This window comes from Diceros bicornis, assembly GCF_020826845.1.
Source record: "Diceros bicornis minor isolate mBicDic1 chromosome 35 unlocalized genomic scaffold, mDicBic1.mat.cur SUPER_35_unloc_2, whole genome shotgun sequence".
In the NCBI taxonomy this organism is placed as follows: Eukaryota; Metazoa; Chordata; class Mammalia; order Perissodactyla; family Rhinocerotidae; genus Diceros; species Diceros bicornis.
Window position 1 is genome coordinate 790,156 of NW_026690913.1, and position 27,724 is coordinate 817,879.

At 41.3% G+C, this 27,724-nt stretch overlaps 1 long non-coding RNA gene across 6 annotated transcripts; it reads right to left on the reverse strand.

The window, feature by feature from the left end:
* Positions 1 to 294: 294 nt before the first annotated feature.
* Positions 295 to 27,714, reverse strand: LOC131402264 (uncharacterized). 6 transcript variants are annotated; one of them, XR_009218476.1, is made up of 4 exons: positions 22,112 to 22,190; positions 19,966 to 20,061; positions 19,812 to 19,874; positions 295 to 369 (listed from the first exon to the last, which is right to left on the reverse strand). It is a non-coding gene; the product is annotated as an uncharacterized LOC131402264 (long non-coding RNA). The 6 variants fall into 6 exon arrangements; XR_009218477.1 differs by lacking the exons at positions 19,966 to 20,061; positions 22,112 to 22,190 and adding an exon at positions 27,341 to 27,714; XR_009218474.1 differs by lacking the exons at positions 19,966 to 20,061; positions 22,112 to 22,190 and adding an exon at positions 23,079 to 23,211.
* Positions 27,715 to 27,724: the final 10 nt, after the last annotated feature.

Consider the following 27,724-nt stretch of genomic DNA (forward strand, 5'->3'; position numbering starts at 1 on the left):
CATTTGGTCAGTTTCAGGATGGCTGGTGGTTACATCTCCCTTGAGTGCCTCATTTGGTCAGTTTCAGGATGGCTGGTGGTTACATCTCCTTAACCTACAAAAGGAAAAGAAACAGCTTGGAATAACAGTTAATTGCTTCCAAACCCACCTTTGAGTTTCTCCAGGCACCTAGTCCCGGACATGGTCACTGAAGAGGGAGGGGCATTGCAGGGGGGAAGAAATGTGCAGGGGAAACTTCAGACTCTGCCCTCACCTTTCTGACGGACTGAACCACGCATGCGCAAGCCACTCGCTAACAAAAGATCTGAACTGAGGCTGGAGCTGCAGCCAGGAGCCAGTTTGCGGTTCAAGACCAGCTGAGATCACTACCTGCTGAACCAAGAGACAGTCATTGGTGGAAAATAGCAGAATCCAGAATTTCCACCACACCACATTCATAATGTCCAGGACACAGTGCAAAATCACCCAACATCCAAAAATCAAGTAAATGGGACACATTATTAAGAGAAAAGAGGATCAACTGAGATAGATCCCAAGATGACCCAGGTGTTGGAACTGGCAGATAAGGATTTTTCTTCACGTGCCATAAAGCTCGGTCATTAGGTGCATAAACAGCCTGTATTATGTCTTCTTGATAATGGACCCTTTTGTATTTCACAACGACCTCCTTTATTCCCGGTCATATTCACTGTGCCTGAAATCTGCTTTATCTAGTATTAGTATAGCTTCTCCAGCTTTCTTTCAACTAGTGTTAGCATGGCATGTTTTTCCAATCTCTCTATTTTTAATTTATTTGTGTTTTTATATTTAAAGTGGGTTTGGGGTAGGCAGCATATAGTTGAGTTTGCTTTCCTATTCAATCTGACAAATTATGCCTTTTAAATGGGGTTTTTAGACCACTGTCATCTAATGTTACTGCTGATAATAGTTAGATTTGAATCTATCCTGCGATTTGTTTCTTAGTTGACCAATCTGTTTTTTGTTTGCTTTTTCCTCTTAGACTGCTTTTTTTTGCATAATTTAAGTATTTTTTATGATTCCATTTAATCATCTTTTTTGGCTTATTCTGGATGAGTTTTTCTGTGTGTGTGCGTGAGTGTGCATGCCTTAGGGTTTACAGTACACATCTTTAACTTTTCACAGTTTATCTTCAAATAATATCAGACCACTTCATGACGCCTGAACAACCTCACAACAGTACTCTCCCACCCCCACTGCAGCCTCCGTGTCCATGTTGTCACACGTTTTATTCGACATGTTACATACCCCACAGAAAGTGCTCTCTATCCCTTTCTTCACATAAGGTTTCCATATTGTGTCATTTTCCTTCATCATCTCTCAGCGCTGATCCGCTGGTTACCGTGAATTATCTCAGCTCTTGTGTGTCTGAGAAAGTTGATAGTCTATCTTATTTGTACCCTTTGCTGCCAGGCATAGAATCATAAATTAGCAGCTTTTTTTCTCAATACTCTGAAGACCTTGCTTCACTCTGCTCTGGCCTCAGTTCCAGTGAGAGATCTGCCTTCATTCTAACCTTTGTTCCTCTGCACTCAGCAGGTCTTTCTATCTCCTGTCTGATTTCATGATTATCTTGTTATCACCCTATTTAAGCAATTTAATTATGATGTGTCTTCTTCATACGTCTTAGACTTGGGGTTCATTAAGTATCTTGGATATGTGGGTTTATAGTTTTTTTTTTTAATAAAATATGGAAAATTTTCAGTCATTATTTCCTCAAATTGTTTTTTCTGTTTTCTTCTCTTTCTCTTTCTGGGACTCTGATTACATATATTTGAGGCCATTTGAAGTTGTCCTGCAGTTAACTTTCTGTTCATTTTCTTTGGTCTATTTTCTCTCTGTATTTTATTTTGAATGGTTTCTATGGTATGTCTTCAAGTTCATTAATCTTTTGACGGATTTGCTCTTAATCTCATCTAGTAAGTTTTCATTACAGATGTTTAATTACAGACATTTCATCTCTAAAAGTTTTTGGGTCTTTTTCATATCTTCCATATTTCTACTTAACATCATCAGCCTTTTCTTTTTTTTACTGAAGTATTGACATACAATATTATGATAGTTTCAGGTGCACCGCATAGTGATTTGACATTTATATACATTATAAAGTGATCACCATGATAAATCTAGTTCCATCTGTCACCAAAGTTATGACAATATTGTTGACTTTGTTCCCCATGATGTAATCCCATCCCCATGACTTATTCATTTTATGACTGGAAGTTTGTACCTCTTATCCCCTCACCTATTTCACCCACCCCCGACCCCCTACATTGTCAGTCTTGTCTCTAACTTCTTGAACATGTGGAATATGATGACAGTAATAACATCCCATCTTTGTCTATGAATTACGTCCTCTGTGCTATTTGTGGTCAGTATCAATTGAGTGATTTGTCTGCTCATTACATGATGTGTTTTTCTGCTTTTTTGCATACCAGGTAATTTCTGGTTGGCTGGTAGACATTGTGTATTTTTCCTTGTTGGAACCTGGATAGTTTGTACTCCTAAAAATATTCTTGAGCTGTTTCCTGGGACAGAGTTGTGTTACTTTGAAACAACTGGAAACATTCAGGCTGATTCTAAGCTTTGTCAGGTGGGATCTGAGTCACCTTTAGTCCAGGGCTGACTGTGTTCCACCACTGAGGCCACTCTGAATACTGGACACAATCTCCTGTGAGTTATGGGGCTTTCCTAAGCCATGTGTGGACTGGTTGAACCCAAACCATTCCTGTCTGTGTGAGCTCCAAGAATTATTTCCTCTAGTTTTTTGGTGTTTGATTCTGTAGTGTTGGGTAGTTTCCTCACATGGGTGCACTGGTCATGACTCAGTGGAAGATGCAGTGGGCCCACGGAGAATCTGTGAAGTTCTCTCTTGCTGCAGTTCTCACTTCTTGGGTGGTCTTCCGTATGTGCTCTAGTCACCTCAGCCTCCCAGGACACCCAGTGCCATCTCTTCAACTCAGGGAGAGCTCAGGGGTCCACCTGGGTTCTCCTTCCCTGTGCTGGAGCCTGGAATTCTCTCTCCAGGCAGCAGGGCCATCACAGGGCCCACCTTGTCAGTTCCAGGTCTCTCAGGGGTCACTGAACTCTGCTGCCTGAGACCCACTGTGTGAAAACTACTGTTTCATATATGTTCCCCAAAATTTTCAGTTGTTGTGGGAAGAAGGGTAAATTAGTTCCCTGTTATTTCATCTTGGCTGAAAACATAAGTATTAAACAAAGATTTTAAAGTGATTGTCATAACTATCCTACATGAAGGTAAACAAACATGCTTGTAGCAAATGAAAGAGTAGGAAATTTCAGCAGAAAAATTTAAAAAAGAAAATTTTAGAATTGAAAAATACAATATTAGAAATAAATTCTTTACATGGAATTTAAGTAGAGCAATAGAAATTAACATGGAAAATAGAAAGAAAAAAGGGTGGAAAAATAACAGAGCCTCAGTCACTCTTAAGTAAGATCAAACTTTAATATACATGTGGTCTGCTTCAAAGAAGGAATGGAGAGAGAGAATGTGCAGACAAAAATACTTGAAGAAATAGTGGCTGGAATTATCCAAGTGATGGAAGATAGACATTTGCAAATATGATGCTCAACTAACACCAAGCAGAATGAAGACAGTCCCACATAGAGACACATCAGATCAAGCAGCTGGATACCAAGGCCGAAAAGCAAATGTTGGAAGCAACAGAGAAAAATGACACTTCACACAGAGGAGAATAATGATTTGATTAATAGCTGACTTCTCATCAGAAACTATGGGGACCAGAAGAGAATGAGAAAAGAGATTTAAAGTGTTGAGAGAGAGAGAAAAAAAGACCTGTGAATGCAGAATCGTATATCCAGCAAAAATATCCTTCGAAAATCACTGTTGAAAGACAGCATTTTCAGATTTAGAGAAACTAAGAGAAATTATTACCAGCAAATCTCTACAACAGAAGATGCTAAAGGAAATTCTTTAGGAGAAGGGAAATTATACCAGAAAAGGAATCTCAGATCCTCAGAATGGAATAAGTAGCTTCAGAAATGGTAAATATCTAGGTAAATGTCAAAGGCTACTCATTTTTTCTGCTTTCTCCTTCTAACTTTTGTATAATACACACAACTTACAGTAAAAACTGTAATATTATGGGGAGGGTAGAAGGATGAATAGGTGAGCATAGAGGGATTTTAGGGCAGTGAAACTATTCTGTATGACACAGTAATGGTGGATACATGTCATCAGACATCTGTCCAAACCCACAGAATGCACAACAGCGAGAATGAACCTGGTGTAAACTGTGGACTTTGGGTGATGATGACATGTCAGTGCAGGTTCGTCATCTGTAACAAATACACCATCCGATGGGCAAAGCTGATAGTGGGGGGGCTGTGCATATGGGAGCAGGGCATATATGTACCAAACACTCAATTTTGTTGGGAAACAAAAACTGCTCTAAAAAAATAAAGTCTTTGAAAAATGATAATATTTTCTTCTTAGGTTCATAAGATATGTAGATGCAGTACATACAGTTACTACAGCATAAAGGATGGGCGGGGTGGCCCAATATGGCTGCACTATTTCCATATTTTACCTGAAGTACTAAAATGTTCATTGTAAGTGGAACAGGAAAAGTTAGAGATGGAGATTGTGAACCCTGGAGAAATGACTGAAAAAAAAAAATAGCCAAGAGGACAAAAAATAAAACAATGTAATCCACCACATCACCAGAGTAAAGAAGAAAATCATGTGACATGCAGAAAATGCATTTGAAGAAATTCTACATCCATTTATAAAAGTCCAGGAAAGTAGAAGTAGAGGGAACTTCTCTAACTTGATACAAGGCGTCCCTGAGGACCTGCAGTCATCACAAACAGTGAGACTAAAGGCTTCCCCTGTAAGTCAGGATCAAGGCAGAGACATCCGCTCTCATTGTCCCCAGTCAACACCACACTGGATTCTTAGTTGGTGTGAAATAGCAAGAAAATCAAATAAAAGGCATACAGATTGGAAAGGAAGGAGTAAAACTGTCTTTTTTCACAGATGACATGACTGTCTACATAAAAAATCCTTAAGAATATAACAAAAAAAAAAGGCTACTGGAATTCATAAATGAGTGTAACAAGGTCATAGGATACAAAGTCAACATACGAAAATCATTTGTATTTCTATACAGTGGCAATAAATGATTGGAAATTGACATGTTTTTTCTTTTGCTTGAGGAAGATGGTCCCTGAGCTCACACCTGTGCCAATCTTCTTCTACTTTGTATGGGATGCTGCCACAGCATGGCTTGATGAGCAGTGTGTAGATCCATGCCCAGGATCTGAACCCGAGAACCCAGGGCCGTGGAAGTGAAGTATGCGAACTTAACAACTGCGCCACCAGGCTGGCCCCCAGAAATTGACATTTTAAAAGTGCAACTTACAATAGGAACAAAAATCATAACATATTTAGGAATAAATCCTATAATATGCCTGTAGAATCTCTATGCTGAAAACTACAAAACACTGATGGAAGAAGTAAAAGAAAACTTCAATAAGCAGGGAAATGGTCTTAGTCTATTCGGGCTGCTATAAAAAAACCCACAGACTGGATAGCTTATAAACAACAGACATTTATTTCCCACAGTTCTCGAGGCTGAGAGTCCAAGATCAAGGCGCCAGCACGGTCACATTCTGGTGACAGCCCGCTTCCTGGTTCATAGCTGGTGCCTTCTTGCTGTGTCCTCACACAGTGCAGGGGACAAGGGCTCTCTCTGGAGCCTCTTTTGTTATAAAGGCACTAATCTTGTTCATGAGGGCTCGACCCACATGACACAAGCACCTCCGAGAGGCCCCACCTTCTAACACTCTCAACCTTGGGGTTTAGGATTTCAACATGTGAATTTTGGGAGGACATAAGCATTCAGACCCCAGCAGAAATATACAGTGTTCGTGGATTGGAAGACTCAGTATTTTAAATATTAATTTTCCTTAAGTTGATCTATACCAATTACAATTCCAGCATATTTTTGGTAGAAACTATGAAGTTGATTCTACAATTTATTTGAGTAGGCAAAGTAATTAGAATAGCCAAAACAATTTTGAAAAAGAACAACAAAGTTGGAGGCCTTAAACTACCTGCTTTCCAGGCATATTATAACATTACGATAATCAATAGTGTGCTGGTGAACGAATAAACACACAGATCAGTGGAACAGAAGAGAGAATCCAGAAACAGAACCACACATGTATGAGCAATTGATATTTGACAAAGTTGCTAAAATAACTTAATGGAGAAAGAATGGTATTTTCAAAAAGAGGCACTGGAAAAATTGAATATTCATATGCAAAAATATCCACCATAATATATAACTCAAAACAAAACAAAACCCCAAAATCCTTGGACCCATGTCTCACACCACATACAAAAATTAACTCAAAGTGAATCATAGCAGTAAGTGTAAAATCTAAAACTATAAATCTTCTGGGAGAAAATATTCATGACCTTGGATTAGGCAAAGATTTCTCAGGTGTGAAACCAAAAGCACACCCATAACAAATTTTGTTTAGTTAAACTTTATCAAAACTAAGAACTACTTCTCTTCAAAAGACACTGTTGAGAGAAGGAAAACAAGTCAAAAACTGGGAGAAACCATTTCTGCAACACATATCTGTGAAGGCTTTTTATTCGGTGTATATGAAGAACTCTTAAATCTGAATAACAAAACAAACAACCTCGTAAAAAATTGGCAAAAGATTTGAAGAGGCACTTCAGCAAAAATGATACACAAATGGAATGAAAGTACAGGAAAAAATGCTCAACATCATCAGTCATCAGAGAAATTCAAATTAAAACCACAATGAGATACATGTGTGCACCTTTCAGAATGGCTTAAAAAATTAGCAACAATATCAAGTACTGGCAAGGATGCAGAGCAACCAGAATGCTCGTACACTCCTGCTGGGAAAGCAGAATGTTTCAGCCATATTGGAAAACATTTTGAGAGTTTCTTGTAAAGTTAAAGAAATGTTGACCATGTAATCTTTCTGATCCAGTAATCTTATTCTTGGATATATGTCAAAGAGAATCAAAATGTTACGTTCACACAAAAATCTGTATGTTGATGTTTATAGCAGACTTATTCACAATTTCCAAAAACTGGAAACAACCCAAACAGACAAACTGTAGATATAAATGTTCTTCAGCTAGTAAATAAGTGGCACATCCATCCAATGGAATATTATTCAGTAATGAAAAGGAATAAGTATTTTATATGTGAGACAAAATGGATGAATATCAAATACAATCTGCTAAGTAAAGAAGGTAAAGCTCAAAAAGTTGTTACATAGTGTGTGATCCCATCCCTGTGAGATTCAGGAAGAAGCAGAACTACTGATAGGGAGCAGATCAGTGTTGGCTAGTGGGGAGGAGGGGCTGCCACAAGGGGCAGACGGGGAATTTTGGGAGCAGGAGAGCTGTTTTCTGTCTTGATTTCTGTGGTGGTTTATGAATGTATGTGTTCATAACAAATAGTACTGTAAAATAAAAAAAACTTGACTTTTATGGCATGTGAATCATGTCTCCATTACTTCCTTTGAAAAAACCAGTAGGAAAGTTTTAAAAAGACAAAGGGGAAAAAACTGGAGGAAACGAATAGAAAAAAGAAATAAAGTTACAGACCCAAAACTATGTCAATAGCTATTTATTTTTAATTTTATATATTTTTAATAAAAATTATATATTTTAAAGTATCCAATGCTGATTTGATGTACATATACGTAGTGAAATAACTACTGCAGTCAAGCTAATTGACACCTCATCTCCTCACACAGTTACCATTTTTTTGTGATGAGAGCACCCAGCTACTCTTTTAGTGGATCTCAAGTATTCAGCACAGTAGTATTACCTGTGGTCATCGTGCTGTACATTAGATCTCTGGACTTATTCAACCCGCGTCACTGCAGCTTTGTACCCCTGACCACCATCTCCCCCCCTCAACCCCAGCCCCTGGTAACCATTCTAATCTCTGCTTCTATGAGTTCCACGTGTTTTTTTGTTTTTTTAGATTCCAATATAAGTGAGATTATACCATATTTGTCTTTCTCTGTCTGCCTTGTTTCGTTTAGCTTAATGTCCTCCAGGCTCGTCCGTGTTGTCACAAATGGCAGGATTTCCTTCTTTCTCATGATTGAATAATATTCTGTTGTGTATATGTACCACATCTTCTTTATCCATTCATCTGTCAACGGACACTGGGTTGTTTCCATATCTCGACTACTGTGATTAATGCTGCAGTGAACATGGGGGTGCAGATATCTCTTTGAAATACTGATTGCATTTCCTTTGGATATATCCCAGGAGTGGGACTGTTGGATCACGTGGTAGTTCTACTGTTAATTTTTTCCCTTACGTTCTTTTATTTATCATATATGTGCAGATCTGTTTTATGTACAATGATTGGTTCTATCAATCATACCAAGGTGTTCTATTGATACTATTGCTAATTTTTTGAGGAAGCTGCATACTGGTTTCCGCAGTGGCCACACCAATTTACATTTCCACCAATGGTGCACAAGGGTTCCCTTTTCTCCACATCCTCAACAAGACATGTTATTTTTTGTTTTTTTGATGATGGCCATTCTAACAGGTGTGAGGTGATATCTGATTGTGGTTTGGATTTGCATTTCCCTGATGACTAGTGATGTTGAGCACCTTTTCATGTATCTGTTGGCCATTCATATGTCTTCTTTTGAGAAATGTTTATTCATATCCTTTGCTCATTTTTCAGATGAGTTACTTGTTTCTTGCTATTGAGTTGTATGAGTTCTTTATATATTTTAGATATTAACCCCTCATCAGATTACAGTTTGCAAATATTTTCTCCCATTCTGTAAGTTGTCTTTTCACTCTGTTGATGATTTCCTTTGCTGTGCAGAAGCTTTTTAGTTTGAATGAATCCCATTAGTCTACTTTTACTTTTGTTGCCTCTGCTTTTGGGGTCATGTCCAAAAAAAGCATTGCCCAGACCAAACTCAAGTATTTCTCCTATATTTTCTTCTAATAGTTTTATGATCTCAGGTCTTAAATTTAAGTCTTTAATCCATTTTGAGTTAATTTTTACATACGGAGTGAGGTAAGGGTTCAGTTCTTCCATGTGTGGAAAACCAGTTTTCCCAACACTATTTGTTGAAGAGACTATCCTTTCCCCATTGTGTATTCTTGACAACTTTGTCAAAGATCAATTTACCATAAATGCCATAAACTACCATAAATGGAGTTATTTCTGGGCTCTCTCTTCTGTTCCATCGGTCTGTGTGTCTGTTTTAATGCCGGTGCCATGCTGTTTTGATTACCATGGCTTTGTAGTATATATATATATATTTTGGTGAGGAAGATTAGCCCTGAGCTAACATCTGTTCCCATATTCCTCTATTTTTGGTATGTGGGGCACCACCACAGCATGGCTTGATGAGCAGTGTGTAGGTCCGCGCCCAGGATCTGAACCTGTGAACCCTGGGCCTCCGAAGTGGAGCAGGCGAACTTAACCACTATGCTACCGGGCTGGCCCCCATAGCTTTGTAGTATATTTTGAAGTCAGGAAGTGTGATGCCTCCAACTTTGTTCTTTTTGTTCAAGGCTGTTGCTGAACAACCTGTGCTTGAAACTCCTATCCCACCATCTTGTTTGCTCATCATTTTACACATTAGTGGACCGAAGAGTTCAGTTAAAGGCCGAGATTCTCGGGAGGGATATAAAAATAAGACCCAAATGTATATTATCTACAAAAATTGCACTTTAAATATAAAGGCACAGACAGTTTGAAATAAAATAAAAATAAAAATCACAACAATTGGAAATGCAGTAGAGTTGCCTCTTTATGCCTCTTTATGCAGATAGAATCATACATGAGGAAAAATCCGAAGAAACCCACAAACGGTTAGCACAGGTGCTGGAACAACTGGACAACCACATGCAAAAGCGTGAAGCTGGACCCTCACCTCACACCATCACACTCATTGAAAATGAGTTCAAAATGGATCCAAGGCCTACATATAAGAGCCAAAATTATAAAACTCATAGAAGAAAACATAGGAGTAAATCTTTGTGACTTGAATTTGGCAATGATTTCTTAGATATAACACCAAAAGCACAAGTAACAAAAGAAAAATTAGACAAATTGGACTTCAAAATGAAAAACTTTTGTGCATAAAAGGAGAATATTAAGAAGGAAAAAAGATAATCCACAATCCAAAATGGCAGAAAATATTTGCAAATCCCACATCTGATAAAGGTCTAGTGGCCACCAGGCCAGCCCCTCTGCCTGGCAGGATGCCCTGAGTGATAGAGGTCTCAACCCCACAGCACCTGGACACTGGTCATCTTCCGCATTGCCAAGGAGTGAGTGCTGGACTGTTCTGACTTATTCAGAAACAGTGACGGAGCCCAAATTCCTTTCACAATCACCCTAGAGGTCAACGGCTTCAGTCTGCTCCTAAAGAACACACGGTGTTTGCGAGTCTGAGAACCAAAAGAATTGTCTTCACTTTTCTGAAAAGTGTGTCTTATTATTTCACTTTAGTGACCATTTTCAAACTGGCTCCCAGTGGTGCCCTCCCACTTTGTTTATTTCTCTGAAAGTGGCCGTGGCGACTTGGCTGTTCTCTGTTCCCAACCCCCACGGTGTGACAAGGCCGATGACATCCGATTCCTGGGATCCTGACCTAGGTGGAGATTAACTCAGCCTCAGCCTGTGATGGGAAGTGATGGTCCCAGCTCTTCCTCTTCTCCCTCTCCTGTTCTCATCCTCCTGCTCTGCACAGTCTCAGAGTTGCCTGACATCACCACTGACAAGCCCTGCAGAGCCCAGAGATTTCTCTTTGAAGAAAAGAAAAACTCTGGAGAAATCAGAGGGATAAATAAGGAATGTACCCAATTCCTGCCTTGTCCTTCTCCCAGACTAATCCTGCTGATGGCCAAGAGGATGAACAATGAGAGAGAGTGGTTTCTCTCATTAGAATTTTAAAATCCTCCAAGTAATGGATCATTTTGGAGCATCCTGTGTTTTCCTGCTTGTCCCAAGAATATATTATTACTAAACTTGAATAATTTTAATGAGGGAAATTCTTTATCTCATAAAAATGCTGAGCAGGGGATCCATTTAAAAAAATGTTATCAAGGTAACATCAGGGCCCTTGGAGGGAGGGGTGCCCATGACCCTCCTCCAGCAGGGCGGGCCTTCTCAGGTGCGTCCCCCAACATGGGCGCACACACCACAGGATCCTAGGTTAGCCAGTGGCAGGCAGCCGGCTAGGGATATGGGGACAAGCGAAAACTGCTCACTCAGACTGGGACACCCCTGGGCTAAACTCAGGAGCAAGGTGTGATCCAGGCCTGTAGACCCACAAACCTCACCATGAGTTCTTTCCATCTGGATACAGCAGTGGAAAGGAGAAGGTGCTGGGTGGGGAAAAGCATTACGCTGAAAAGAGCTCCTGCCTCTGCCACCCGCCTGGAGTTTGGTCTCCAACAAGCATGGGTTTTCTCACCTTTAGAGAAACGAGGGGTGGAAGCCATCGAGTTTCCTCAAGTGCTTGAGGGGCCTCATTTTCAGAGCTGCTCAGCTCCCTTCCCTGCCCGCAGTGTGTCCACGGGACCCCAGCCCACGGCCCCTCCCTTCCGATCTTTCCCTTTGGAACCTTCAGATGTGCCCACTCAGGCACCTAGTGGTTTGGGGTCCTGAGCTGATGCAATTTTAATGAGTTTCCATCATTTTCAAAGGGAAAAATGGGAGGGGAGTGGCTTGTTACTGAGACAGATCGCAGCGCACCTGGAAGGACAGGACACTCATTTCCATTTACCTCGTCTGATGACCCTCCAGTTCCATCAGTGGTTGAGTGAACGCGGCCTGTTCTTCCCAATCGCGGTGCAAGTGTGTAATTTCTCCCAGTGGAATTTGATTTTAATGAGAGGCTAGCTCATAGGAGAGAGTCATTATTTAGATAGCATGCATGCGTCAGGTTAATTTTAAATCAGCTTTTAGGTCAATCTGTCTTAATTATTCCATTAACTGTTTTTGACTAGCAATTTCAATAATTGTTTTAGCATAATACTTGGCAGTGTAATTGCTTTTTGGAATCTGTTCATTGAGATGTCAGAGTCAGATCCGGGGCTCCGTCCCTGTGCCTGAGTTTGTGTTTGTGTGTGTGTGTGTGTGTGTGTACAAGCATGTGGGGGGTGCTTCCTCTGATTATTAATGAATGCATTTTCACGAGGCTTATTGATATCAGGGAGCCCTGCCTTTATTTTTAAAAAATTGTTAAATAAAATTTTAATGTTAGAATAGTTTTAGATTTACAGAAAATTGTGATGATAATACAGAGTTCCCATATACTTCACACCAAATTTTCCCTGTGATTAGCACCTTACATTAGTACGGCCCCTTTGTCACCATTAAAAAACAGTAGAAAAGATCAATGAAACAAAGAGCTGGTTCTTTGAGAAGATAAACAAAATTGACAAACCTTTAGCCAGACTTACTAAGGAAAAAGGAGACAAGGCTCAAATAAATAAAATTAGAAATGAAAGAGGAGAAATTACAATGGACACCACAGAAATACAAAGGATTATAAGAGAATACTATGAAAAACCATATGCCAACAAATTGGACATCTAGAAGAAATGGATACATTCTTAGACTCATACAACCTTCCAAAACTGAATCAAGAAGAAATAGAGAATCTGAACAGACAAATCACATGTAAAGAGATTGAAACAGTAATCAAAAACCTCCCAAAAAATAAAAGTCCAGGACCAGATGGCTTCTCTGGAGAATTTTACCAAACATTCAAAGAAGATTTAAAACCTATCTTTCTCAAACTATTCCAAAATAGAGGAAGATGGAACACTTCCTAACTCATTCTATGAGGCCAACATCACTCTGATACCAAAGCCAGGCAAGGACAATACAAAGAAGGAAAATTACAGGCCAATATCATTGAGGAACATAGATGCAAAAATCCTCAACAAAACATTGGCAAACCGAATCCAGCAATACATTAAAAAGATCACACACCATGATCGAGTGGGATTTATACCAGGGACACAGGGATGGTTCAACATCCGCAAATCAATCAACGTGATACACCACATTAACAAAACAAGGAATAAAAACCATATGATCATCTCAATAGATGCAGAGAAGGCTTTTGACAATATCCAACATCCCTTTATGATAAAAAGTCTCAACAAAATGGGTATAGAAGGAAAGTATCTCAACATAATAAAGGCCATATATGACAAACCCACAGCCAACATCATACTCAACGGGGAAAAACTGAAAGCCACCCTTCTGAGAACAGGGACAAGACAAGGGTGCCCACTCTCACCACTCTTATTCAACACAGTACTGGAGGTTCTGGCCAGAGCAATTAGGCAAGAAAAAGGAATAAAAGGAATCCAAATCGGCAATGAAGAAGTGAAACTCTCGCTGTTTGCAGATGACATGATTTTATATATAGAAAACCCTAAAGAATCCATCAGAAAACTACTAGAAATAATCAACAACGACAGCAAAGTTGCAAGGTACAAAATCAGCTTACAAAAATCAGTTGCATTTCTATACTCTAATAACAAACTGACAGAAAGAGAACTCAGGAATACAATCTCATTTACAATCGCAACAAAAAGAATAAAATTTGGCTTATTATGATTTCAATCTTCTGAAATTTATGGAGGCTTGCCTTGTTTCCCAACATATGGTCTATTCTCGAGAATGTTCCATGAGCACTTGAGAAGACTGTGTATTCTGCTGTGTTTGGATGGAGTGCTCTCTATACATCTATTAAGTCCATCTGGTCTAGTTTTTCATTTAAGTCCACTATTTCCTATTGACTTTCTGTCTGGATGACCTATCCATCGATGTAAGTGGGGTGTTAAGGTCCCCTACTATTATTGTGTTGTTGTTAATATCCCTTTGAGGTTTGTTAATAGTTGCTGTATGTACTTTGGTGTTCCTCTGTTGGGTGAATATATATTTATAAGTGACATGCCTTCTTGGTGGAGTGACTCTTTTATCATTATATATTGCCCCTCTTTGTCTCTCATTACCTGTTTTATCTTGAAGTCTACTTTGTCTGATATAAGTATGGCAACAGCTGCTTTCTTTTATTTGCCATTAGCTTCGAGTATCATCTTCCATCCCTTCACTCGGAGCCTGTATTTGTCTTTAGAGCTGAGATGTGTTTCCTGGAGGCAGCATATTGTGGGGTCTTGTTTTTGAATCCATCCCGCCACTCTGTGTCTTTTGATTGGAGAATTCAATCTATTTACATTTAGAGTTATTATTGATACATCAGGGCTTAATGCTACCAGTTTATCACCTATTTTCCGGTTCTTCTGCACTTCCTTTGTTTCTCGTCCTGTGTGTTTTGGACTACCAATTCAGTTTGGTAGTTCTCTATGATGGTTTTCTTAGTTTTCTCTTTATTTATCATACATGTCTGTGTTCTGATTATTTGCTTAGTAGTTACCATGAGGTTTGTATAAAAAATCACATAGATGAGATAGTCCGTTTTCTGATAGTCTCTTATTTCCTTAGACTAAGTCAATTCCATCCGTTTCCTCTTCCCCTTCTAAGTTATTATTGTCCCAACTTATTCCATCTTGTGTTATGGTTTGTGGTTCAAATGACAAGATTATATTTATTTTTGGTGTTTTCCTTCCCTTTATCTTTGCTGTTATAATTAAGTATTTGCTAACCTGTTCTGATAGAGAGCTTCAATTTTTCTGATTTTGTTTACCTATTTTTCTCCTTGCTCACGGATTTGTATCCCCCCTCCTTTTTTTTTTTCCAGGTACGAGGGCCTTCTTGAGCATTTCTTGTAGTGGGGGTCTTGTGGCAATGAACTCTCTTAGCTTTTGTTTATCTGGGAAAGTTTTTATTTCTCCATCATATCTGAAGGATATTTTTGCTGGATATTCTTGGCTGAAAGTTTTTGTCTTTCAGAATTTTGAATATATCATTCCACTCTCTCCTAGCCTGCAGAGTTTCTGCTGTGAAATCCGCTGAGAGCCTGATAGGAGTTCCTTTGTACCTTACTCTCTTCTGCCTTGCTGCCCTTAATATTTTTTCTTTGTCATTGACTTTTGCCAGCTTTACTATTACATGCCTTGGAGAGGTTTGGAAAAACTTCAAACTTCCCCAGGTTTGGACTGTTCTCAGTTATTATTTCTTTGAACAAGCTCTCTGCTCCTTTTTCCCCTCTCTTTTCCTTCTCAAATACCTATAATCCTTATGTTGCATTTCCTAAATGAGTCAGATATTTCTTGCAGAATTTCTTCTCTTTTTTTTAGTCTTAGTTCTGTCTTCTCCTCCATCTGGAGCATTTCTGCATTCCTATCCTCTAGATTTCTAATTCTATCCTCCATACTCTCAGCTCTGTTCTTTAAAGATTCCAGACTTTTCTTTATCTCCTCCATTGTGTTTTTCATCTCCAACATTTCTGACTGGCTTTCTTTATAGTTTCAATCTCTTTTGTGAAGAAGTTCCTCATTTCATTGAACTGTCTATCTGTATTTTCTTGTAACTCATAGAGCCTTTTTATGATAGCTATTTTGTGTTTTGTTTTTCTTTTGAGGAAGATTGGCCCTGAGATAACATCTGTTGCCATCTTCCTCTTTTTCTTTTTTATCGCCAAAGCCCCAGTACACAGTCATATATCCTAGTTGTAGGTCCTTCTAGTTCTTCTATGTGGCATGCAGCCTCATCACGTCTTGAGGAGCAGTGAGTAGGTCCGCGCCCAGGATACCTACTGGCGAACCCTGGGCCGCCAAAACAGAACGTGTGAACTTAACCGCTACTCCACTGGGCCAGCCCCCATGATAGCTATTTTGAATGCTCTGTCATTTAGATTATAGGTTTCTGTGCCTTCAGGATTGACTTCTGGGTGCTTGTCACTTTCCTTCTGGTCTGGATATTTAATATATTTTTTCACACTGTTGGACGGTGTGGATTTGTGTCTCCGCATGATAGTATCTGGTTGCAGCTTCCAGCTGCCACCACTGGGTGGGGTCAAGAGCTGTATATTCTGAGCCCACAGTGATCCATGGATACTTTGGCCGACTGGCTGTGCTGGAGCACTGGACAGGGGGAGGGATGCTTTCTTTTGCCTGCCCAATCCCAGGGGCTTCTCACTCTTCCTTTGCTATCTGCTCTCCTGGGGTGCTAGCTTGATGAAGATACCCCTCAACAGTTCAGTCACCTCTGTGTGGGGGTTTCCCATGGGCTGTGAGCGAACTTGGAGAGTCACAATTTTCCCACAGAGGGCCGCCTCTCCCCCTCTCTCTGCAAGCCATGCGGTCCCGAGGTCACTGCCATTGGGGAGCAAGAGGAGCTCTCCTTACCTCCTTCCACTTCCTCCGGGGGGGTGTCCAGCACCTCCACGTTCAGATGTATAGCTGGGTGGGTCTCTCAGATGTCTTTTGTGTTGTGTGAGTGTCCTCTTTTGGTATATGAATGTCCTTTTTGTTGTATCTTAGTGGGGAGAGTCTAAGGGGAGAGCTTGCTCCATCATGATGCTGACGTCACCTCCCAAATATTTTATAATAATATATGGACCGTAACTTTACTCAAATTGTGAAAAAACCTTTAGAGACTGTCATCAAAAGTGTAATGCTGGATAGTTCAAGTTGTGCAGCCCATTCTTCTCAAAGAACCAACACTGCTAATTCTAGCTCTTTCTCCTTTACAAGTATTTAAATCATAAAAGAGTACCCGGTATGTAGCATTTCTATTCTTGGCTCAATAAATTATTCAACATTCTTTTAGCAAGCAAAAATAAGTTAAATACCACAAAAATGTTTACCCTCAAAACACAGATTTGCAAAGATACTGGAGACGTCGAAAATTAACCAACAGGCTACCCCTGGGCCAATAATTTTTAAAAACTTCCTTACCATGCTAATACTGTGCTTTAATCTTGGTTGGCTGTTCCCATTTTTCCTTCTGAACAAAAAACCTGAGACTGGTTTTACTGCTGCTCATATCTGCCATTTTCGACACAAGCGACAGTAATGGAGGAAGACCCAAACTATCTTTCACATGCAGGCACTTGGTAAAGCTGCCAGGGGTGGCCAGTGTCCACCTGGAACAGGTACAATAGTAACCATGCCTTCTCCATCCAAATTCTAGTTTCATTCTTGCCTCCACAATAACCTTCAAAGCTGACCACGTAAGCAACTCATCCATGCATCCGTGCAATCATTCATATATTCAGGGCTCTGAATATGAATACGAAAGCCACTCAGCTAGGGTCAACAGGGAAAACAATCAGGTAAGTACAATACCTGTCAGGGACCCTGACAGACTGGACACCCTAACCTAGCAGAAGGACTCAAGGAGGATTTCACAGTGGAAATTACTTTTCAGCTAAGACCTGAAGGATGGGTAAGAGTTAACCCAAAATTGGGGAAAGCAAGAGAAAAAGACAAGGGGAGAACATTCAGGCAGGGGAACTAGCATGTTAGAAGGCTCAAAAGTAATAAATAAGAATAACGATGATATTGACAAAAATAGTGATGAATAATAAATTATTGACTCTCTGGGTCAGACACTGCTTTAAGGTTCTATATGTATTAACTTATTAAGTTCTCATAAATATCCTTATCCCCATTTGACAGATGAAGAAATGGACACACAGAAAGTTGAAGTAATCATCCCAAGGTCACAGGGCGAAGAGGTAGTGGGACTTGGACTGAACCGAGGCGCCTGAAGACAGAGCCTACCTGCTTACACTGTGCTACAAAAGATCTGGTCATGCTTCAGAAACTGGAATTTTGGTCCATGAAGAATTTTAGGGGGAGGCTGGCAAGGGTGGTGATGATGAGAATTAAACAGGGGCAGATAATGGAGGGTCTGGGAAGCCCCTGTACCAGACACCTCTCATGTCCTCCTCACATCCTCCTGGCCCACCTTTTCTTCTACCAGCCACAGCTGCAGCAACCTGCTGTATGCAGTGAACCTGGCAGCACCTGCCTCAGGTGCATCAGGTGCTACCAGGGCTGCAGCACGGAAAGCCTGGATGTGAGGAGTCAACACCTCCTGGGACAGCCCTGACCAACAGGGGTCAGGAACCAGTAGGTAAACAGCCCCCTCTTCCTTGCCTTCAGTGGACACTTGCGGGGAGAAGAGGGGCAGACTACATGGCTCCTCTGAAAACCTGGAGGGATGGAACCCTAGGTTCCCACAGCAGTGATCAGCTCCTACTTCATTCTGCCCAGCCCTCCTCTTCAGTTTTAGGTGACTACTTCCTACAAATTACCACCTACACGCAAACCCTCCTCTCATACTCTGCCTTCCGTGGGGAACCAGATTGAAACAGCCATGTTAGAGAGTTTAGATTTTATCCTTCGGGCAGTCAAAGACAGCATATTTTTGGCAAATCATACCTTCTCTCTTCCAGGAAGCAACAAGAGGCTGAGCGAGGGGAACAAACTCAGCAAAATGATGGCTTGGTAAAGGTTCCCATTCTTCTCTCACCTCACCCCTCCCACCACCATTACACCAGGAAGCCACCCAAGAACAGGGTGCAGGAAAAGTCTATACCCTGTCTTCTGCTCCTTTAGCCAGAGGCTAGAAAAATGGCAGCTGCCCTGGACTCCTTCAGCCTGGGGCCCACTTCTGAGGCCACGGCATCTACAACACTGCTACTTCTTCCACCATCTCACTGGCTCTTCTCGTCTCCTCTAGACCTACTAGAGACATATGGCTACCTGACTGGTACCTTTGGAGGGACACTAAATCTTAAAACCAAAGAATAAGCTTGAAGATGAGGAAATAAATGGAATAGATAGATGATTTGGTTTTAAAATATTCTTGGCTTCTCTCTCTTCTGGATGAGATGTTTTCATTTCTCACTCATATTATGATGTAAATAAATCACAGATTAAATGCTATAATAGCCAGAAATTTTTCATATGAACAATATTGGAGGTAACACCATACATCTGGCTTAAGGATGAAGTTCAGTTTCTATAAAATAGAATTAAAAATATTAACATTTTGCTCTTAATATTAGATTAAGTAACATAAAAAGGATAACGTATATTATCCACTGCTCATAGTAATTTTAACTGTCATTATCATATATCCAGGAATAAGTGAGACACCATGTAACCCTGCCTACAACAGTTTGTTGAAGGGCCAGCTACAGCAATTACGCCTTAATCAATACACAGGCTCAAGGTGTTTAAATTGTGGCCAAAAAGAAAGAAAGACTATAAGGCGTCTTTTTTTTTTTTCTTCAAATTTTCTTCTTTAAATTTATTTATTTAATTAATTAATTTTTATCCCCAAAGCCCCAGTACATAGCTGTATATCCTAGTTGTAGGTCCTTCTAGTTCTTCTGTGTGGGATGCTGCCTCAGCACGGCTTAACGAGCCATGCGTAGGTAGGTCTGCCCCCAGGATCTGAACCAGCAAACCCCGGGCTGCCGCAGCGGAGCACGGAAACTCAACCACTACGCCACTGGGCCGGCCTATAATCCATCTTATTCTTAAGACATTTAAGCAAAATAGATTCCTGAGATAACACAAATACTGAATGATGAAAAGAAGATAATTTTTATCTTATACTAATTTTAACCAAATTTATTCTTACATTTGACAGTGATTATACTAAATTGCAATGTTTAGGTGAAACTGCTACACATTAGAAATAAGAGAATGGTAAAAGTACTGTAACTATGGTATTTGTAACATATATTAGGGTTAAATTTTTATTGACTAACATATGCAAATTGGTTTAAAAACTGTTACCGCTGTCCTTTCTTACCTGCATATGTCAGATTGATTATGTTCATAAAGTTTCTTTTCCAGGTCCAATCTCTTCTTTTCACTATAATACAGAAAGAAAATGTTTTATGAATAATTACACTGATAAGTAATAGGCAGTTGGATTTAGAACATGATCTCCTTTGAAATCACACCTTTGTAAGAATGCTTCTCTGGCCTCTCTCAGAAGCAGAAAATGCCAGCTGCGTTTGAAACTCAAGACAAAAATACTTAGCAGTCATCACGGAAGTCTAAAAAGCAAAAAGGACACTGAAATGAAGCAAAAACAAGATTCTCAAAGTAAATGGGGAAATGCAGTAAGAAAAGGCTGGGAAGCAGGTTCAATCACTCAGCAAGTATTTCTTGAGTGCCATGATGAGCCAGGCACAGTTCTAGGTCTGGAGACTAATCCGGTGTACACCAACCAAGACCCCTACCCTCAGGCAGCTGACATTCTAGGGGGAAGGAGAGACAATACACAAGATAAATATGTAAAATATGATATGGCCAGACTTCTCTGAGACGGTGACAGTTGAGCGATGGGGATCCCACCAGGTCTAGACACAATGCCTCCACAAATCCACCCTAGATTGAAGACTGGTGGCTTGCTCTGTTCCCAACTAGACACGCCTGGGCAGAGCCAAGTAGCTGAGTTAGGAAGAGGTCTCTGAAAAGTAGACCTGCCCTCACTCACATTTAAGGAAGACTAGGCCCCCTAACACTATTACTTCAAATTTGGGGGGATTTCTTTTTACAACTTTGTAACATCGCCGGGATTTGTCACTGACTGCTATCCTGTGATGATCAGGTGAGTGCTGGCAGTCAGCTAGAGGACAGAGCTTACCCTGCACACCCAGCCTGGGCAAGAGGTAGGGGAAACTGGGCAGCAGGGGTGGTAGCAGCCAAAACCAAGGGGCTAGGGGTAAAACTGCTAAATGAGAAGCCATCTCAGTGCCAAAAAGAGTCCTTGGGAAGTTTAGCCACAGAGGGCCCCGCTCAACCACCACCAAAGTACCAGCTTCAATCCCATCTAACTGAAGCCAAACTGCGAATCTAAGTTAACAAGAACTAAAGGCCAAAAGAGAAATCACATAATGTCTGAGAGAAAAATGCTAAAGAAAAGACTGAATCAACGACAAGGAGTCCAACAGAAGGTGAGCCTAGCTTGGCCCCTGAGGGACAGGGGCTGAGCCCACATTCCATTTGTGAGCTCTTAATTATTAGTTTCTGTTTTCCTTCAGAGAAAAAAAAAAGCCCAAAAGTTACTCTGTTAGCTAAATTATAGGTTAAGTAAATTTCTTTGCTTAGCATAATCTAGAATGGAAACCATCATTTAACCAAAATTCTTTTAATGGGAAAATGGGGTCCAAAATCCAAACACTGAATCTTTGCTTGGGGAATAATCTCTTCCTCAGTTGGGGTATGCCTACGCTAAAAAAAAAAAAGGAAAAATAAAAAAAAAAAAAATTACAGAAACACAAATTTTTAATCTAATAGCTTCACACAGATCTTTATTTTCTCATTAAGAAGACTGAACTCAGAAGAGAAGTGAAAGAAACATGGTATAATTGCTTCCATGTTAGAAATTTTTATTTGTCACTTTCCTCCCTTCTAAGGTTCAGTGATCAATAGGATACTTAGTTCATGAAAAACAAATGTCCGGACAGAGTGAGCAATTCATCACTAAATTATGAGACAGACCCTTAAAGGCATCTATGACCTTGTGCCTCTGATGTCATGCTTTACTTCTGTGGAATTTCTGCCAAGAAAGCATGACTGGAATCTGGTCATGAAGAAACATCAGATGGACCCAGCTTGAGGCTCACTCTCCAGAATGAAAGCTGTTCTCTAGGAAACTGTCAGGAACATGAAAGGCAGGGAAAGGCTGAGGAATAGGTACAGATGGGGAGAGACTGAAGAGACATGGCAAATGGGTTCACAGATGGACTCCTGGACCAGACGATAAAAAAGACAGTGCTAGGACAGTTGGTGAAATTTGACTGGGGTCTGTGGATTGGTATATCAGCATTGATTTCCTGACTGGGAGGGTTATATGGTGATCACAGACAGAGCATCCTTGCTTTTTGGAACTATGCACTGGAGTGCTTAGGAGTGATGGGGCACCAGTTCTCAAATGGTTCAGAAAAGATTAATAATTTTAGATAGAAAGAGAAAGAGAAAATATAACAAAATGTTAAGAGTTGAGGAATCTGGGTGAGGGAAATATTAGAGGTCTTTGCCCTCTACTTGCAACTTTTCTGTAAGCTTGAACTCATTTCAAAATAATTGTTAACAATTTACCTCTGACTTCTAGTGAAGAAGGACCACAGTCTCTTTGGGAATCCACCACCTCACGAGCAGCAAGTTCTTTTTAATAATAAAGAACATAAAACTTCTTTGTTCTTGCTCTATCTCCAGTAGGGACAGACTGGTCAAACTTCTTCTCTAGCATGACACTTCCTACACTGAAAAACCACAAACACCTCTTGGCCTTCTATTCCAGGCAAAATGATGCTACTCTAATTCACTCTTCATCACAGGCCCATTTTCTAACCTCATCATCCATGCAGCAGTGCCTCTGAGTGCTGTCTTTCATATGTTTTAAATTTAAGACTTAAAACAAGATATCTACCCCAATAAAAACCCAGAGAAAGGATTATTGGGAGGATCACCTTGCAATTCTACGGATTAAATCTCTGTTTCAGAATCTTTGAAACATCCAGCCCCGGGATATGTACCCACTGCCAATGGTTTCAGGCACCTGCACCCCTCACTCGGACCTTTCGAAGTTTTACACAGCTGGGTGGTCCTTAAAGTGTAGTATGTGGTTTAGTTTCCTCCTTTTAAGCCACCTGTTATTCAGTTTTTGTATCAATATCATCTTCAGCTTTACTCAACTAATACCTCAGCATCAATTTCTGGACCTTTACGATATCTCACCCTGAATCAATACTGGTATTGAAAACACTGGGGCTGGTTAATGGGCCTTTTAAACAGATGTTTTTATATAATTGTAAGTGTCAACTCCTCTTACATGTTTCTACCACACTTGTGGCACTATATGCACTGTACAGAGTCATTCCATCAGGCTCTTGTAGATTCAACAACATTCCCACAATGCAAAGAAAACACTGATACAAAAAGGAAAAAATTCAGAATATAAAATTACATCTATGTGTGACTACAGCTAAGACAATCTGGGCTAGAAACACACCAAGTACAAGGGAAAAGCCCAGTTATTAGACCAGCTAACATTGCAATGACCCACCTCTAAGAGGGCTGAGAAAGGGCAGGTTGTTTTTCTCTCTCACTCCCAGGAAATCTGTGGACTGATAAAGCAGCTGTGACTACCCAAGGTCGTAGCCTGTAAATTTCTGGAGCTTCAGGAGACAATGGTCCTTGTGGTCAGCGGGATTGGTTACGAAAAACAGGTACATTCAAACACTCCAATAGGGTACAGACAATGATATTCATTATCTGTTGCTTCACAAAACTACAGCTTTCAACTTTTTTACTTTGAGGCTCTTTATTTACTAGAGAAAAAAAAATCTGTGGCCGTACTTTACATATTAGTCAAGGCCTCTCATTTCTGTGAAGAACCAAGGTTCAGAGAGGCTGAACGACCTGCTCAAGGTCACACAACAGTTCACAGACTGGAACCCAGGTTTCCATGTTTCTACCGCACTTTTCTGTGTATCCAAAATTATTCGCCTCTGTACTTATTAACTATGCATTAGAGTTAGTCATGGACTTTTAAAATGAAAAATGAGTATACACAGCAACAGATCTGTACTGATTTAAAAATAAAACCAACCTCCAAAGGCAGAACCATGAATAGGCTATAAAATTTGACTCAAATTCCTTATACAATTTCAACAGCCTCACCTTGCTTAATAGTTAAAGCATTAAGTGTTAAACATTAAATAATAATCATTACACAGTTATTATACCATAAGGACTATAAACAGCCAGGTGTTCCTAGCACAGGAAGCAAAAATGATAACTCACAATGAACTTAGTTCAAAAAGAATGCCATTTGAACCAGTGACATTTTAAAATTTAGAACTTGGGCTAAGAGATACAAATAACTAAAGGCCTGGGGTAACTAAGCTATTATTCTAAGAGAACAGAGTCAAAAAGCAGTTAAAAAAAAAACAACTCAAAAAACGAACACACACACAGTACAGAGAACAGATTGGTGGTTACCAGAGCGGAAGAGAAGTGTCGGGAGGGTGAAAGGGGTAAAGCAGGACATGTGTACAGTGACGGATGGAAACTAGACTTTGGGTGGTGAACACGATGGACTCCATACAGAAGTCGAAATATAATGATATACACCTGAAATTTATATAATGTTACGAACCAACGTGACCTCAATAAAAATAAATTAGTAAAATGTAAAGAAAAAAATTACACCCACACCCAGAGGTGAATTTGCTTTATTATTTGTTTGTTTGCTTTTTAACTTGGAGCTGGACTTCAGTATAAGATTTCACTTTGGGGATGGGACAATAGCTTAAATTGGTTTGAATCTATAAACCAAACTTTAGTTTTTCAAAATGGTTAAGGAACCTTGGAGCAGAATTGAAATTTTAAAATTTATTTTAGGGGCTGGCCTGGTGGCGCAAGCTGTTAAATGCGCACGCTCCGCTGCGCCGGCCCAGGGTTCGTGGGTTCGGATCCCGGACGCGCACTGACGCATTGCTTGTCAAGCCATGCTGTGGTGGCGCCCCATATAAAGTGGAGGAAGATGGGCACAGATGTTAGCCCAGGGCCAGTCTTCCTCAGCAAAAAGAGGAGGATTGGCAGATGTTAGCTCAGGGCTGATTTTCACACACACACAAAAAATTATTTTATTATTCTTATTGTTCTTCCCCCTGGTGATTTCTTTTAATGTATTTAATCTTATATAATGGGTTTTTTTGTGTGTGTGTGTGTGAGGAAGATCAGCCCTGAGCTAACATCCATGCTAATACTCTTCTTTTTGCTGAGGAAGACTGGCTGTGAGCTAACATCTATTGCCAATCCTCCTCCTTTTTTTTTTCTCCCCAAAGCCCCAGTAGATAGTTGTATGTCATAGCCGCACATCCTTCTAGTTGCTGTATGTGGGACGTGGCCTCAGCATGGCCAGAGAAGTGGTGTGTCGGTGCACGCCCGGAATCCGAACCCCGGCCGCCAGTAGCGGAGGGCACGCACTTAACCGCTAAGCCATGGGGCTGGCCCCAATGGTTTCATTTTAAACACAACCTAACAAACAACATTAAAGAAACTGGGTTTTTTTTCTTTAAAAAAAAGCAGTTTAAGTGTACTGATGCACAGAGCAATGTCTTGTCTTTTAATTATCAAGTATATGCAGACACAATATCATCTTTGAAATATCACACTGTCCACTCTTCCTGGTTGACTGGAACGTGGTCATTATTTAGTGGCAATGTGTGGCTAATGTTCTATACAAGACATTTATACCTCCTGGACATTAGCTGGTTGACTTGGGATTTCTTCCATTCCTTTAACAAACATATATCAAGCCCCTCCTCCACCTAAGGTACTCTATTATCAGCTAAAGCTTCAGCTAGATATGGTTTCTGAGCTCCTGGAATTCTCCATCTAGGCAGGGAGCAAGTCACTCAAGCCACTATCTAGAGTCCTTTAAGAATGCCGACGTTGCATGAGTTAGGGAACAGGCTGATCAATACTTAGTGCAGGGAAGCCACTGAAGGAAGTGATTTTTCAAAAGCTGGAGTTGAGGAGGTTCCTGGGGTGGGTGAGTGGCGCTATGTCAGAAAGAAAATAGGATGTAGAAAAAGATTAAAGAGTAAAATATGGTGAGGACAATTAAGGAGGCCTGTTGTAGATGCTCTAAAAATATTTGACAAAAATTAAATCTAGCATAAAACCAATATAATTCCTTCCTTTTCAAAACCACTTACTTCTGCCTTTACCTTACACGTAACTATTGTTGTCATTTTAGCATTGTTACACACACACAGCTCTCTTCACTAAAATGATTTTGTAACTTTAACACTCATTAAACCTTTTGTTTATCAAGAGATCCAAACATCTATTTCCTTTCTTGTCAACTAATGAGATTTCCAACACCAATTAATTTAGCAGCTAAATAATAGTTCCAACAACTTATCTTTTATGTGGTTATTTATAGCAAAGTGCTTTTTAATTTTCTTTCTGTATGTGCTCTTAGATCTAGCTGTCTTCAGCGGTTCTCATCTTTCATGTCTTAATCAAGGTATCACGCATACTCCAGAAGCTGGACTTCTCTGTCTGGAAATTTCATCCCTTCGCTGGAACTATGGCCCTCAGAAAGTCTCCCGCATTTAAATAGGGCATATGTTTGACAAACACACACACACTCACCTGCCTGTGTTCCTGGACCTGTCACCACTGATGCAGTGCAGCTGTCAGGGTGGGATGACAATTTGAAGAGACTGCGGAGGGGGCGTGTAGAGGGAACGAGAGAAATTCACGAGGCTTGACTGAGAGTGACAGGCAGGAGAACTCCTACTCCCCCTTCCGGGCAAATTCAGCGACGCGGCCGCGTCCTCCAGCGGGAGATCTCCAACAAGGGGGTCTCTCCGGTAAACTCTGTCCTCCAGGCCCCAGTGGGAGCTTGGGGGCCGTCGCGGGCGGACCCAGGCCCAGGGGAACCACGGGCGGGGCGAGTGGGAAGGACAAAGGGCAGGGCACCAGCCGACCCTGGGCGCCGGCCGATGCCCGCCCCCGCCTCTGGTAGGCCGTACCTGTCCCGCAGCCCGCGCTGGAGGCGGCCCAGCCTCTCCTAGGAGTCGGGGCTCGCCAGGGGCGCGGACCGAGCGGAGGCCTGGCGCATGCCACCGCCGCCACGCTCGCCCCGCGCCGCCTCGGGGCAGCGCGCGGAGCCGAAGGGCGGGTTGTCGGGGGCGACGGCCCCACCATGCACCGCGGGTGAACACGGCGCCCCGACGCCGTGCAGGGGGCGGGACGGGGCGCCGTGAATGGGCGGGGCCGACGGCCGTGGAGGGGCGGGGCCCGTGGAGGGGCGGGGCGGAGGGGGGTGTCGTGGGAGAGGTTGACAGCCGCCTTGGGGGGAGCCGGCCCAGGCTGCACGCTGCGGGATGGGCAGGGGTCCTTGGGGGTTGGGTGCCCAGGGCTCTCTGCCCGAGACTGGCGTCTTCCTTCTCCCTAACCGTTCAGAACTCTCACGGGACAGACCCTGGTCCTCCTCCAGGCGGAGCCGTTCTCTGAGGGTCAGTCAGAAGCCCACTCCTGATCCCCACCATGGGTAAAGGATGGAGCGTGGCTGGGAGCAAGTCACGTGATCAGTTTTTGTCCTGGCATGAAACTACATTAATTTTGCAAGACGCATTCTCTTTCCCTCCCGCCACCTCTCCCTCTCTTCTTCCCAGGATATGCTGAGTGCCAGGCACTGTGCTAAGCTTGGTTTCCTACCAGCACTTAAAAGCAAAAGAAAACACCACAAAAAAGACAAAATTCTAAGCAACTGTGTTCAGCCCTGACAGCAGAACAATCCCTTACCTGTAAATCCGTGCTGACCATAAGGATGTGGTTAATGCTGTAGGTCACATTACTAGTTGGTGAGGAGAGGAAAGTTGCTAACAAGTTGCTTGCAAAGCAGACATTTGTTTGTGCAGATATAGAATCCTGCAGCAGGGACTTGAGCCAGGCTGCCTAGACTCAAATCCCCTCTTCCACTGCCCAACTGTGTGACCAAGTGCAGGTCACCCTCCTGAAGCCCAGGGTTCCTTATTTGTAAAACCGGGAAGATGGTTACTGCAGGGCCTAGCTATGCCATTGCTATAAAGATTAGATCTGTTAACGTGTGTAAGTGTTTAGAAGAGGGCCCAGCACATAGGAAGCATCAGTTTTTATCAACATCATCACCAACTTGGAGGAAAAGCT